Source organism: Lissotriton helveticus, chromosome 2_1, assembly GCF_964261635.1.
Source record: "Lissotriton helveticus chromosome 2_1, aLisHel1.1, whole genome shotgun sequence".
NCBI classification, from domain to species: domain Eukaryota; kingdom Metazoa; phylum Chordata; class Amphibia; order Caudata; family Salamandridae; genus Lissotriton; species Lissotriton helveticus.
In genome coordinates, this window is record NC_136059.1 from 597,778,685 (window position 1) to 597,794,680 (window position 15,996).

Sequence of the window (15,996 nt, forward strand, 5' to 3'; positions counted from 1 at the left end):
CGTGTTAAAATTAAAATTGGATGAGGAGACTCTATTTTTATTATCCTCTCTCCAATTAAAAACGGTTCTGAAGTCAGCCTCTTGGGAATTGGGGTATGGTCAGGATAGAGACCTTTGTCTAGCAAAAAAAGGTTGTACGCCTGTTATTGAATCTTATACCCTGCGGAAGGCTCAACCATATATGCATTGGAATATTTCCCATGGCGCCAGGCGCCTTGTGTATTTATTAAGACACAATTTGCTTCCGCTGAAAGTTCTATATGCCAGCTGGTTTGGTCATTCGGCACGCTGTGATCTTTGTCAATTGTATGATCAGGACTTAGATCACGTCATGTTTGTCTGTCCGACATTGATGCCTTCCAGGCGTAGATGGTTAAGACCAATTTGCTTACAACTCAACATATCATCTGCTTCTTTGTTTAAGGCTGCCTTGATTAACCCACCTAATGAAATGTTTGCATTTAAACTGTACAACTATTTTAAATGTTTTTTAGACCTATATTAAGATGTTTCTTGTAATTTTGATGGTATAATATTTTAATGTATTTCTTGTTTGTATGTATATGCTGTTTTATGTGGACCTCATAAAGAGTTCCTTATCATAATAAAATAAAACTTGAAACTTGAAAACTTGACCCACAGTGATTGCTTCTCATGATATCCATATTTGCCTCTGCACTCTCATCCATAATATGTTTCTGATGCACAGGCAAAGTGTTTTCCTCATTTGCATAGGGCCACACAACTCAATGCAAATGAGGGAATACCCCTTTAATATTGTGCTAGCGCTACATGTGTGCCTGTGCTATCTGTATTATAAAAAGGGCTGTGTAAGTTTGCGGCCCCTTCCGTAATATCAAAGTGTTCCGGGGTGCAGAAAACACACACTCCTGTTGCACCCCCAGGGCAATTTAAGAAATATGGGCCCTGGTATCCATCAGTGATTAGCAACTATGGGCCAGATGTAGAAAGCCTAATACCGGTCGGTAATGGCCGGAATTACAGAATTTCGGCCGTTACCGACTGGTAACGGCCATGTGCCATATGGCAGACATTCATGCCCTTAGGGCATGTATGTGTGCCACATGTGCACCCATGCACTATTCAGGGGTGCAACAGGGTGTCAATGTGACACCCTGCCACCCTTGAATGTGTTCCCCATTTTACCGAATCGGTATTTACTGATTCAGTAATTCCCATTCATTCCTATGGGCCTGGAGGCCCATAGGGATGAATGGGAAATACCGAATTGGTAAATACCGATTCGGTATTTACCTAATCTTACCGATTCGGTAAAAAATACTGAATGGATACCTACATCCCATTTACCGATTCTAAAATACCGAATCGGTAAAATTCGGTATTTTAGAATCAGTAAATGGTATTTACCTACAACTGGCCCCATATTATCATAAAAGTAGCGCACCAGTTAGAGGTGGATGTAATGTTTTAAGTTGAGTATCCATAATTTGTCTCTCTATTTCTCCATTTCATTCCTCTCATCTTCTTCTCTGTCTTGCTTCAGCCTTCAGTGCAGCAGCACTCACAGTTCACTTCTCCGTAAGTGGAGATATGGGGAGGCAGCTGACCTCCCAAACTGGTCCCACATCGGCAACGGGTTAGCACTGTCCTGCTCTTTGTTCAAAACAGTGAACATGTGAATAGATTTTCTGATGCCACTCTTCATCTCCATACCATATTACTCACAAGTTCCTTTATCAAAAAACACAATAGGTGGCTCAAAATTCCCAGACCCAGTTAACACTGTTAATGTTATGTACAATTTGGAGCTCAAAAGATGAATCTGCTACAAAGTCCCTCCCCCCCCACACCCCTTCTCTCAAATAGTGCTTTTCAGCAGTGGAGGTCATGAAGACTGTTCAACAAAGCAGCTCTCCATATTAATGGGCATTTTCTTCTGCCCCTTCTCCACAATCCTCATATCCGAGAGGACCAACATAGTCATCTACACCCTTACTATGCTGCCGTTTTGATTTCTGCTTCAAGCGAATATCATCCTGTCAGTAACGCAAGGATCATGTAATTAATCTGGAAAGGGATGCATACATTGTCCTTTAATGTACCCACAAAACGTTCAAAAAGAGAAAGAAAATAATGCCCTCAGTTGCAAAAACTATCCTAAAACATTATTTTGTAAAATGTTGGTACACAATAAACTTGCTTTATATAAGTCATCCACAGTACGGGGCCAAGATGGCAGCAGTGGTGGAAGCAAACTAAGCAGCTCCACACCTGCCCGAAATATCGCCTACAATTATCCTGCCTCTCCCGCCTGATCTGGCAGCGCAGAGCACGCCTCGAGCACCGGGGAGACGATAGAGGCCATTTACTGGTCGTGAAGGTGGCAGGTGCTCGGTGTACGCTGCTGTAGTGATGCTGACCAACTGCAGCCAGGTTGGGCTCCCATTTAACACGGAATAAAGTGCCATGCACCTAATTCACCTGGGGCAACTGACTGGTCAACGGGGCTGCCGTCGTACTTGGGACCCAATGAATAAAGTACACAACTACTCATATTCTGGGGTCAAAGATAATATCCTGGAGGCGCTGCGCACCAATAAGCCGCTCGCAGGAGGGCATAGCAACAGCCGGTCCAACCAGATACCTCATGGTGGGAAGCCCTCACCACACAGACTACGCCTCAGCGATGAGGCCAGCTGGGACAGCCCTGCAGTGTAACGAGTTGGTCTGAATTTTGCCTCTCACTCCTACTGAGTACCCCTTGTAAAATTCTGGCGCACATAGGCCTGACCTGATACTATCAGCTGAAAGGAGCATTGAACGAAATAGATGCATATCCTTAAATCTTGCCTTACATATGTGTTGGGCCTGGAGGTCGACATGGTCAGAGCTGTGGGCCCTTTCTGATGCCACTTATATGAGGGCGCGCTGCTTCTGCTGGAGTGGGCCGGGCTGTACTGAGTTGCATGTTGGACCGGGGTGCCCAAGTGGCTGAACAGCCCCGTCATTGCTTATATGAAGCCTAACCTCGCATGTGCAGATTGTGGTGGGTAACTAACTGATATCCTTGTTGGCTACCCGCAGCTGACACGTAGAAAAAGGCCTCGTGTAGTTGGGTGGAGTGCTCTCGGCAGCCCTCACAGAAATCCTACAGCCTAGAAGACGGAAACACTGTTTATGCTAAGCGGTATCACTCTTTGGGTAACACCGTGGGCCTACCCGAGTGAAGCTATGGGAAAGGACAGGCCGCAAAGAGGGGCACAACGGACCAGAATTGACCACTATATGGCACAGGGCACCGACCTTGGATGGTATTGCTACAAGACTCCCTCTGCAGGCAGATATGCCAAAAGCGGATCCCACTGGAGCGCAGATCCTCACGGCCATCGAGGCCTCAACGGCAGTAGTACAAGCTAAAATAGAGGCAGTCTCCCTAGATTTGGGCCTATTGAGAGTGGACCTTCGGACAGTAGTGGATTGCTCTATAGCTACAGAGCAAACTGCCTTGAAAACAGCATTCTTAGACCTCTCAGCAAAGACTGTGACTCTAGAACACAGAGTCGAAGCCACAGAGGGACGCTTTCGGAGATGCAACTTGCAATTTGTCAGTTTTCCGGAGGGGGCTGAAGGAAGAACCCCTGAGCAGTTCCTAAAGAAGTGGATTAAAGACACTTCCGGATGCTCCCCTCTCCGCTTTGTTTTTAATTTGAAAGAGCCCATCAGGAGCTGACCCCGATCCCGCTGGCTGGTGCTGCGCCTCGTACTCTCATAGCTAAAATTCAAAATCACAGAGACCGAGACTGTATCCTCCGAGAAGTCCAGCGGGTGGGTGATCCCAACTTTGAAAATCATACTACACGTATATTCCCAGACTACATGTGGCTGGTCCAGCAACAGAGGATGTCTTTCATAAGTGTGAAACAGAAGCTAAGAGCTATGCAATTACAATATATGTTGCTCTACCCAGATAAGCTAAAAGTAATGCAAGAAAGGCTGCTCTCATTTCTTCACTATCCCGGAGGCAGTGTGGGACTGGCTGGAGGTATGAAGCAAAGGGGTGGCCTTTACATTCGAGAAACGCAACTGCTTCATCCAGGGGCACGCAATTCTCCCGTAGGTCCAGCATGCGCCGACAATATCAAAAACAATCTTCCCGCTTATCTCAGAGGATAGTAGTACGGCAGGATGGATCCTTATAACTGTAGAGATCTACCTTGGACAGAGAGGACAGATGCTTGCCTCACATTGATCCAACACAGTTGCAAATTGAGCGAGAGGCGGCCAGGGCGCTGTTGGAGGTGGTGACTGCATCTAATTCAGACACCAGCACCAGAGATGTTGTGGAAGATAGGAAAGGGGGGGCCGCTCGGCCCCCACGCACACATGGCTGGGCCCGGCCCCCCCCCCTCACCCGCCCTGATTGGTCCGTGGGTCCCGCCCTTGACCCGTAAGCAGTTTTCCACTTCCGGGTCAAGGAGGCGGGACCTCTGGCATTGGGGGGGTTTAAGAGCCTGGGGAGCGCGGGAAGCGCCCTCTTTGCGCCCGCGCTTCCCGGGCTCGCTCCTCGCCCCGCTAAGGGGCTTGTAATTTTCTTCCTTTTTTCTCCTGCTACAGATAGTTGAGCAATATATTCACCAGATATTCGCACGGCAGGAGGTGAGCGGAGTGAAGAGAACGCGAAGGCGCTCGGTGACGCGCGTGCGCAACAGAAGCAGCTTCAATTCCTGGTGGTGCTCGGAGGCGGCGAGGGTCCTCGGCGGTCTGGAGGACAAAGAGGGGAACGATAGGCAAAGAAGCTGCCGAGCCGGGCGGAGGAATGAACACTTAGGTAGGCGGGTGTTGCGCTCGAAATAGACCGCACGAACGGGAGCATAGTTATTACGCTGGCGTACGGGGCATAATCTCATTGAAATACACACCCCCTAAAGCAGGTTAATTTAGCACCGTCGCAGCCCTACATAGAGGGCTTAGGTATGCTGGATGCTGGTCTGTGTGCTGGTCTGTGTGCTGCAAGTGAGTGCCCGCCTTTCGGTCTGATACGGTAAAATCAATGGACAGTTAGGCACTGGATGTGGCATGGTTACTATGCTGGTTGACGGGGCATAATCTCATTGAAATACACCCCCCCGCAAGCAGGTTAATTTAGCACCGACGCAGCCCTCCATAGGGGACTTGGTTATGCTGAATGCTGGTCTGTGTGCTGCAAGTGAGTGCCTGCCTTTTGTTCTCATACGGTAAAATCAATGGACAGTTAGGGCCACTGGTCTGGAGTTAGGGCCTCTGATCTGCCATGCAGTACGTGAGCGGATGGCTGGAGCTAATGTCGGGACTAAGGCACATTTTAGACCAAGCTGCCTCTTATCAACAAGGGTCCTCGTTCACTATGGAACAGGCGGCCATGTCCTTGCATGTGTCACTAATCGCATCATTGTCTGAGGATTTAGAAATGTGTGAAGCTTTATTGTTTGGCAGTGTAAAGCATAATTTAAAGCATTTTGGCCTATGTGTATTACACTAAGCATAAAGGGCGATGTCCGAAGGAAATGGCTGTGCGCAAACTGCTCTCAGAAGATTGGCACCTCTGTAGGTTATCCGGTCGGGACAAAAGCCTGTAAATCTAATGTCTGAATTGTAGGCTTCTTGGAGCACATCTTTCCTTATGTGTGATGTTGTTAGTCCCTGGCATGGGTTTGGGATATTAACCCCTAACATTTAGAGACGAGTGGTGCACAGTACTGTTTGTTCGGTTTAGGCAAAGATAAATGAAATGTTACATAATAGTGTCTCATTTCTCTAATGAACACTAATGGTAAACTTGGCTAGCCACAACACTGTCAATACTTGAAACAAAACACGAACTTCTTGCTCAGCAGAGGATTATCCAGTTTCTTTTGTCATATTTGCTCCGCAGCAAAGTTTCTGTTCATACATTAGTGGGTAATGATGATCAATAGAGACTCACCATTGCAATCAGGTCAGACAAACAGCTACGTCTTCAATGTATTCTAAATGCACATGAGCATGACACAGAGGCATCTTTATATACAACCCATAGTTGCTGCTTATTTATCTTATGCAACTAACAACCATTGAAGAATAATCTTGTAGGTAGGATGTTACTTGTTGTTGTCTTCAATGTATTCTAAATGCACATGAGCATGACACAGAGGCATCTTTATATACAACCCATAGTTGCTGCTTATTTATCTTATGCAACTAACAACCATTGAAGAATAACCTTGTAGGTAGGATGTTACTTGTTGTTGTATCGTATATCTGGATGCAATGACGGAAGCAGCAAAACACAATTAGGGCAGCACACTATGCTAAGCACAGATGTTTAGCTTGCGTAATTTTAAACCACGCCCTTAATTACATCGGCCACGCCCCTGTGAGACACGCTCCCAGTTGTTCCACATTTCAGGTGCAATGCTTGGTGCGCTCCATGCTGTCTGTAGTATGTTACTTTGATTACTTGAACGGGCAGGGGTTTGTAAGGAATAACGCTATCACCCTTCTCCACGCAGGGCCTCAGGGTACAGAGCAAAGAGGGAGCTGTGCCTTAGAGAGAGCTGTGCCCCAGAGAGAGCTGGGTCCTGCCTGATAAAACTGTAATGCACTGACCAGTGTCATAAACCTTACTAGTGGGTTTTTAAAGGGTAGCGCTGTGGTGTCTGTCTTCGCACATGACTGTTTGTGTAGTTGGAGTGATATCTTGGCTCTATTTGCCGGTTTGAATGGTCTTGTGTAAGCAAGTGAGCCTTGGGTCTTGATGCAAGCAATAAGAACGAGTGTCTCTTACCCATAGTTAGTAATGGACTTAATTGGGCGTGCTGTGCGTCCTTCACAACCTTGGGGCCTGGCGCCACTGCACTTGATGCACTAAGGATAACTACATATTGGTGCACTAAGGATAACTACATATTGGTGCACTCAAGATCACCCATATTATAGTAGCATTTCTAACCTTCGACAGCCGTCCTGATGCACTCTACAAGTATAATCTATGTAATGTGTCAAAAACTGGCACAGTAAAAAACATTATCAATTTGGGTGTTTCAGACATGAACAGCCCTACTGCAAAGCATTGTTAACGGCTGCAAGTATCCCGCATCCTTCTGATGATGGCTGTTCAACCATAAGGTCACCAGTTTAACTACTGGGATTCACATTTTACCTGCAGTAGGCGTCTTGACCCACTGATCTATCGCTAAAGTTGTGATGCACAGGGACTATGGAGAGGCTGCGAGTTACAGATACAGAAACTATGATTTCTTTGCTGAGGGTAATACCATACATAAGTGCCAAAGCAGTATTCTTACGTGGATAAAGGAGTTTAGTGGGGTTTCTAAAAGGGACAGAGCCAATGAAGCATAGCTATGAATCCCTTCCATGAGGGTTGGACTATTTAAAGTACGGTCGGGCCTTAGAAATGTTAACTATAATCCTGCGCTCCACAAAGCGTGCCTCTTGGTATGTTTTAGGGGACTACACCCAGACATTTAACACAATGGGCCGGCATCTAAAGCATGTCTATTCCTTTGCCAATGCTTACAAGCAGCATCAATCGAATGGGTAACAACAGTGGATGGAAATGCTTCAATGATAAAATATGAGTCTTGAGCATTATCACTGCGGGCCGAGGAAGGGGTAGTGGTCTTTTACGTTTGCCAGTCACCCCTGTTATCCCCTTCTACCACCCTGATCGTGCGCGATCTCGGAAGCTAAGCAGGGTCGGCCCGGGGTAGTACCTTGATGGGGGACCGCCTAGGAATACCTGGTGCTGTAGGTGCCCCCCCCCTTCCATTCAAAAACGACGCAAGGATTCATTTTTGGTAAGAAATGGTGCACAAATGAAAGAACAAAAGCAGCTCCGTGCACTCACTAATTGTGCACTCCGGATAGGAAATGCCCGAAATTTACTCCTGCGTTTCATATTCTTTTCTTAACATAGGGAGCACCCTTGCGCCATAGGGGACTGAAAGAGGCATATCCCACGAAGCAAATAGTGCTAAATACAATGGAAAGGAAACACGAGCAGCTGCTCACGCCCACTAAATGTGCTCTTGCTGGAGGATTTAGTTCCCCCTAGTTAATATTAATTACACGTACCTGAGTTATAGTGTTATCAATGGCAAGTGCTTATAAAAGAACAACACAGAAATGGCTGCCAGCCCATATATTGATAAGGCTGTACAAATTTTGTTCGGTTTGTTTAATAGCGGCCGGTACTATTTTACATAGGACTGGACATCATAGGGCCGGATCTTTAGTGAAGTGACTCATTTTAGACAAAATAACAATAGACTGGGTTGTGGCCCGGGTAACTATCAGTGGCTGAGATTAATTCAAGTCCAGCTCAGTTCACAACCATAAGTAGCGCACTTGGTTCTCCTTTTCATTTGCATCAGTTGCATAATGAGTAGGTGGTTTGTGACACACGAGTACACATAAACGTATGTCACAGTATGATCTGTGTCAGATAACACACAGTCTTAAGTTGTAGTGTGAAACATGACTTGCCTCGCTGTCTGCATCACATCTGGCTGGCGCACATGTGGGCGCCTTTGTAGCGGACAGACTGGATTCGGTAATGTGGGCGCCTTTGTAGCGGACAGACTGGATTCGGTAATATCACGCAGTATTGATGCGTTGGTATGGCATCACGCGGTACCGGTACACCCTTGTGCATGGGCAAGGTGGCATGATATGCCTAGGGTTTGTCATACAGGCCTTTGTCAGACTGGTGTGGACAGTATCTAGGCACCCTAAGCGGGAGGTGGGTGTGAAAAGGGGAGGTACAGTCTAACGCAGTAAGCGCTGACTTGCGAATTTGGCCATATAATTACGAAAGGCACTAATCATTCATCTTTGTTTTCACAACGTGTGACTGGAGACACGCCTGCTGCATGACGTGCTCCTCACCGCTAGGACTTAGGTCTATTATTCACTAAGGGTCATACTATTGGGCACCATATATGTAATTCTAATTCAGATACTCCGCATGTGACACAGACTGATGTAAACCTTGTGGTGGCGAGTTTATTGGAATGTGTCTGATGCCAATCTTACCTAAGGTTTAGCATGTGACTGGGATGTAATACGGGCATGTGTACTGCGGCTTTCATCAGGAAGCCATGAACACTAATTGTGTGTGTTTGTGTTTTTCAATTTTATGTATGGCCGGGTTCATGGCGGATATCTGGGAAGTGCTACACACCGCAACAACTGCAACAGGTGGACAGCCAAAGAGACGCGTACGTCAGGTACAGGAGTGGCAAGCAACAGCTTCAAGGGTGATGGGCGATCAATGAAGGACTCCGGGGGCCAACACTGAGTTAATTGTTCATTGGTGTGTTAACCCCAGCTTTAGCTGTCCGTGGTAATGTAGGGAGAGGTTGCTGCGCATAAAATGGCAGTACGGTCCTGATCAGGAAACTGTGTGGCTACAGTAACGGCGCAGGTGCTCGCAGGGCGCCGCGGTCATCATAGTATATTCATAGGTTATCAATTGATATGGTCAACGCTTGTAAACGTGGCAGTGCACAGGGGGGTGCCTGGCCAGAGCCTGGAGTCAGGGGCCAATGATGGTGCCCATGGCAGCAAAAAACTAGTAACAGCAGTAGTGAGGCCTACTAATTGCAGATCATAACACAGGGCTTAATATGCGGGGAGTCGTGCTTCTTGAAAGACGGCGTCCATTTGTGCACTGGGCTTGAAACCATCGCAGAGAATTTCTCTCTTGCCTACAAAAGCAGTGTAGGGACAACATAGGATCTTGCAAGGAGTGGATAGGGCCCGATAGTGGGACTAAGCATAAGGGGCTAGGCGTGAGAGGATTAGTTTAGGGCATGACCTCTCAGTGAGAGAGGGTAGCAGTTGATACTCAGGCTGCCATAGAGGGAGGGAGGACTTTGTTAAGGCGTTTGATCACTCGGTAAAGAGGATCAACGGCAAGTTAGATGCCTAGTCCGAACACCTCAATTACGGAATATTCCACATGGGTGCATCTTGGGGAGACCCATTTTCCTTCCTGGATATGGGTCCACTTAACTGAGGCAGGTGAGGAGTTACTAGCAAAGCAGATTCTAGCATGGTTAGAAGGTTTCGTGAGGTAGATATGACCTTTCAGAGTAGGAGTTTGTGGGGGGGGCAGATAGTCGGTCAACTATGCTGGCCTGTGGCGGTAAGGTCATAATCGGTGAGCAGCAATTTAAGGTCCTTAGGGGGGGAGGCCCCATTTACGAAAGGGGTCGCCCAGGGGGAGGGGCCACTGGTCTCTCCCAGAACTTCAGGGGCAGGATATCCGCTCGCTTGGAAGGGTGCGGGGGAGGGAGTCACGCTTTCCTCAGGCTGGTAGCCACCCCGCACATACACTACGACGTCATCAAATGGCGCGAGTGTAAGGGCCCTCCTATTATGGTTAAATGGAGTTCACGGAGTGTACGAGGGCAACCAGGAGAGGGACGTACTCTCCCCGTAACCGGGCCCTTGTTGCGCATGCGCATCTCGGACGTGAGAGCGTAGCTGGGTAAAAGGATCCGACACGGTTAGCGACCTTGCCGTAGGACCGAAATTATTAGAATGCAAAATTGATATGAGGATGTTAGATTCGGTTAGGAAACACGCTGTATTAGACATTTGTTAAGGTTAGCCCATCATACCTGTCTAACTTGCTGTAAATCTAATGTCTGAATTTTGCATTTAATAATTATGTAAATAATGTTATTTTATTTTTAATTTGTTTTCATATTTTAATAAATACAGCCGGGGGGTCAACAGACCCCCTGCCTTCCAAAGAATTCTGTTGTTGGTCTGTTAAGTTTTGATAAACTATAGTTTGCATCATAAGGGGGGGGGGTGGCCGGCAGTCCCAGACCATGATGCACAGACAGAGGATCCCATACCTACTGAGTCCCCGGCCCCTTACCTTCGAATGGACACAGATGGCGCTGTAACAGGCGTGAGGTTTGGACGGTGTGAGCATTGGTGACCGGCTGTGGGTATATATGGAACACATATACTGGGAGTGCCAGGTGTTTCATGTGGGAATGTGGGAGAGGCACTGTGCAATTACACAGATCTTGAGTGAGTGTTCTTGAGTGAATGTGTGCTTGTCTCAGTGGCAGGGGGAGGAGGGCTCGGCCGGGGTTTCACCTGGTGCCACGCTGCGTGCCTTCTTCTACCCGGCACAATATGGATTCTGGCTGACTGAAGTGAGTCTGAAGGTTACAAGTGAGATCAGATTTGCATGTCACATTAATTGTTAATAGTTGATTATATTCTGTTGGAATTTGATTTTTAAGTATGAATTCTTCATTTGGACGCATGATTGGGGAGGCAAGATTTGTTCATTCAGTGTTTACTTGGGAGTGGGAGATGGGTTATCATTTTTTATAGTTATTTTTGCTGGCAGTACCGGCGGAACATAGGAGACAAAATAACGTTGTACAACAACTGGACTGAGGGCACAGTTTAAAATTGTAACATGGAATGTATGGGGCCTGAACTCCTTTATTAAAAGATATAGAGTATACACTTACCTTCGCCGTCATGGCATACATATAGCAATGCTACTGGAAAGACATCAGTCGGATTCTGGGGTATCCAAGATCCCCCAAAATGGAGGAGTCAGATGTTCGCTGCAACTTACTCCACATATTACCAAGGGGTAATTACGTGGGTAGCCTCATAGGTACTGTTCAAACTCATTAGCAGGGAGGCCGACGTAGAGGGAAGATATGTCCTGATACATGCTGAGCTAAATGGTAGGGAGGTCTGCCTGCTGAATATTTATGCTCCCAATGTAGATTATCGTGATTTCTTTCTGCATTCAGAGGTCCGCCTTCTGCCATTTGAGAGTACAACGGTAGTATGGGCTGGGGACTTTAACTGTGTTTTGGATAGTTCCTTAGATAGGCATCCCCCTAGGGTATCCTCTAAACCGAATATGACAGATGCACTCCGGGGTTCATGGACCGACTAGGATACATGGCACACGTTGCACCCACCACTGCACATAAGGTTTTTAGTAGACTGCATCAATTCTTACTCTCAATACAGTCGATGGCATTGCATACACAGGTACTAGGATGATACCTTTTGGACCATGCTCCTATACTCCTGGAATGGGGGCCTCAGTGCCGCCGCCCCAGAGTTCTGCCGTGGCAACTACAGCCAAAGACACTAAAGGACGATGCATTTAGAAGGGAAATAAGAGGAGTCACGAGCGCCTATTTTGATAATAACTGGGAATCCACTAGTAAAAGTGTTACAGAATGGGAAACCCTAAAGGTTGTGATGCGTGGTGAATGCTGCATCAGAGTGGGTAACTTTAAGCGACAGTAGGAGAAAGATCTGACTCAGGCAGAAAACACCATAGCAAGACTGCAGATGACGGAGCACGATTGGAATACACGGGGAGAATCACTACTACACACCCAACGCAGAGTGGGAGAGATAGGGGACAGACTAGATTGTACGGTCCGACATGAATACCGTTAATTGCTTCACTGGGAAGGGGACAAGTTAAGTTGCTTACTAGCATTGTTACTTAAGCAACTATACTCACACTCCGTAAACCATATGGCAGCTACATCTTCACACAAGAAGGTATTAACTCCCTCTTACACACCCACCTATTATCTGTGTACAAAGACAAGGTAGGGGTGACACAGACATCTGGGATTGCTTTCTGAGCGTTCTCTCACTCCCTAGCCTCACCGATGGCCAACGTGAGGGACTTAATGTAGGGATCAGACTGGAAGACCTGCAGGAAGCGCAGGCCGATATGGCATGCTGTAAATCCCCGGACGGTAATGGTCTACCTGTAGAATATTTCTGAACAAATGCGGACATCTTACTTCCTTGACTCCTGGAAACCCTGTAGGAGGCCAGGAGGGAAGGACTCTTACCACCATCAATTAAAGAGGTTCATATAGTTATGCTTCCTGAACCGTGTGGGGAACCAAGCATGCCAGGCTCATATCGACTGTTATCAATGCTGGGCGTAGATATGAAAATACTGGCAAAAGCAGTCACAATGCATTTTTGTAGGGTTTCATGCCAGGCTGCGGCACACACATAAATTTACGTAGGTTGTCCCACGTCCTGCACGCCACGGAAAATATGGACAACAGCGCTGCTGTGCTAGCTTTAGACATTGAAAAGGCGTTCGATACCCTACAATGGAACTACTTCTGGGAATTGTCGAAGAGAATGGGCCTCAGCCATAAATATTTCTCCTGGGTGCGCCATCTATACAATTTACTGACTGCTAGGGTACAGAATGGTGGGGTAATCTCTGACATTTCTCAGTCGAACGGGGCACAAGACAAGGATGCCTTCTGTCCCCGCCCTTGTTTACCGTGGCAATTAGTGATTAGACTATGAAGGGACATGAATCGTTGGGGCATTGAGTTGGGTGGCCGGGTACATGTTGTATCCCTATATGCAGATGATGCCTTACTATATCTAAACCACCCAGAGAAGGTAACGCCCATTCTCCTAGAAATCCTATTGGGTTTTGGCACAGTGTCTGGACTGAAAGTCAATAAACTGAAATCAGTCCTATTCCCACTTGCCACGCTAATAAATGTAGAGGTGGCTGACCTCGCCCCAGCGGAGTTCCAATGGAAATGTGACCATTTCAGCCATCTGGGGATCCAGGTAGCACATTTGTCAGATGTGCAATATGCATTGAACAAGGGGGCAGTGACTACAGGTTTACAGTCAACCATTAACTTCTGGAATCGCCTCCAGCTTTCCATCATGGGTCTAGTAGCCCTGGCCGGGATGGTGCTCCTACCATGCTGCCTGTACACTCTGCAGAATCCATTCTGCATCCTCCCCAGATCTCCCTTTGAGACCCTTAATAGCCTCCTGCTATAACTTGTTTGGGCTGGAAAGTGCAGTAGAGGAAAACTGGAGAATCTGAAACTAGACACTGAACAGGAGGGGGCTGGGCCCCCCAGACCATCGCCCTTCTCCAATATTCTAAGCTCTTGTGTGTCGAGGGTCCTAATGTGGAGATGGACCTCCTAGCGGAGTGGGGACCAGAGAATAGTTTACCAACATATCTCATAACCCCCGGAATGCCCATTTGTGGTACGTCAGGTTGCAGGAGCATAGGAACGGGCGGTCACACTGATGCTGCGTAGGGTGCCATATGCATGAGCACTACCATTGCAATGACTGCATCATTTATGCCATATACACATTGTAATGGATTTGATGAGGTGGTTCGAGGGGGCGTACCTTACTATGGGAGACATATTTTGAAATGAGTCTTTCCTCTCATTTGATGAAGTGCAGGAATGCTTCTGGGTCCCAGGAGGGCATTTTTTACAATATGCAAAACTCTCACGCACTATGCATGAGATATGGACTTCCTTCCCCAAGGAAGCAACGGGGTCCGACACTTTGCTGGCGATTTTAGACCCAGGCATCCACAGGGGATTGATCTCCTTTTTATACCAAACAATTAAGGCTGCCCACAGTGTCGACATCTCTCACGTTCGTGATAGATGACTGACAGACCTACAACTACCCCTCACAGACAGTGAAAGGAAACAAGCGTTTGCACAGGTCCGGGAAGTGGCCAGCAACGCTCGCTTCAAACCTATACAATTCCATTATCTGCACAGCACATACATGACTCCTCTCAGATTAGCATGCATCCATGCGGTGCACTCCTCTGAATGGCCTTCAGTTTTGGCATTAATGGTCAGGGGTATTTGAGAACCCTCAAGAGGCGCTAGGCCTTCGGATCGGGGAAACAATTAAGCATTGCCTTTTGCCTTCTAGGGGTCTTACCGACCTCAAAGTCAAGGACCAGAATGCAATATACATTTGCAAACTTGGGACTGGTGCTCGCTAGGCGCTGCATAGAAATACACTGGACACAGCCCATGCCCCCTACACTGCCTAAATGGATAGCTGATATGTGTAAATGGGGATGGAGGAAGAGCGGCATCTGCGTATAGTCCGTATGGATGAAAAAGCCGAATGAGGTCTCGAGACATTGGGATTATTGCAGAATAAATTAGAGACTCCTGGGCAGGCGGATGTGGGACCCGATACCCACTCACAGACTGGGCGCCCTGGACCAAAGACGGGAAATGGTGGTGGTTCCCTTGATAGCCCACGTAATACCAACCAACAAAGAAATCTTTAGGCTTCTCAGGCGATGAGGGAACCAGACTGGTCACTGCAGGGGGATCAAAACTGAGATCTTATTTTGAGGAGGTGCATGTTACCTCCTACGGCCTGCGATGCAACCTCACTATACATTGTGGGGGATACACAGGGAAAGGGCCCGGTGCCTTGTTACTCAGTACACCAAAGGTTCATTTGAGGAGGAGTAGGGATGGATATAACTGTAAAATCACATCAGTCATTGATGTCAGGAGATATGGAGGAGTGCTGCTCTTCCAAATGCTCCCCAGTGTTTGCTTCTTCCTTTTAAAAGTTATGTGTTTATTGATAACTGTATTGCTGTTATTCACATATCTAAAAAATAGGGATGTGCAGCTTTTTAAATATTTTGCCTATAATACATGTTTTGGCATAAACTGTCACATGCTCAAAAAGAAAACTAAGAAAAACAATTATGTAGGGCCAGATGTAGGTAGCCAAATACCGGTCGGTAACGGCCGAATTCGGCCGTTACCGACCGGTATTTGGCTACCGAGATGTAGGGGCAGGTAAACTGGGCAAATCGGTAATTTTACCGATTCTGTAAATATACCGGTCGGTAAATTTACCGACCGGTATTTTTACAGAATCGGTAAAATTGATATGTAGGTGGGACTCTTATGAGTCCCACAAGGCCTAAGAAATCGGTATTTTACCATCAAATTCAATTTGATGGTGAAATACCGATTCAGGTGTGCATGCACATGTGTGCATGCACATGTGTGCATGCACACCTGTGCCATATGACAGGCAGACCTGCCCTTAGGGCAGGTATGCCTGCCATATGGCCCCCGACCCTTTTTTGGGGGTGCTAGAGGG

The 15,996-nt window shown here is 47.1% G+C and overlaps 1 protein-coding gene across 1 annotated transcript in view; it reads right to left on the reverse strand.

Annotated features, from left to right (window-relative positions):
- Positions 1-15,996, reverse strand: part of LOC144818167 (baculoviral IAP repeat-containing protein 1-like) — a 1,283,508-nt gene that overhangs the window by 394,993 nt on the left and 872,519 nt on the right. The window lies entirely within an intron of this gene.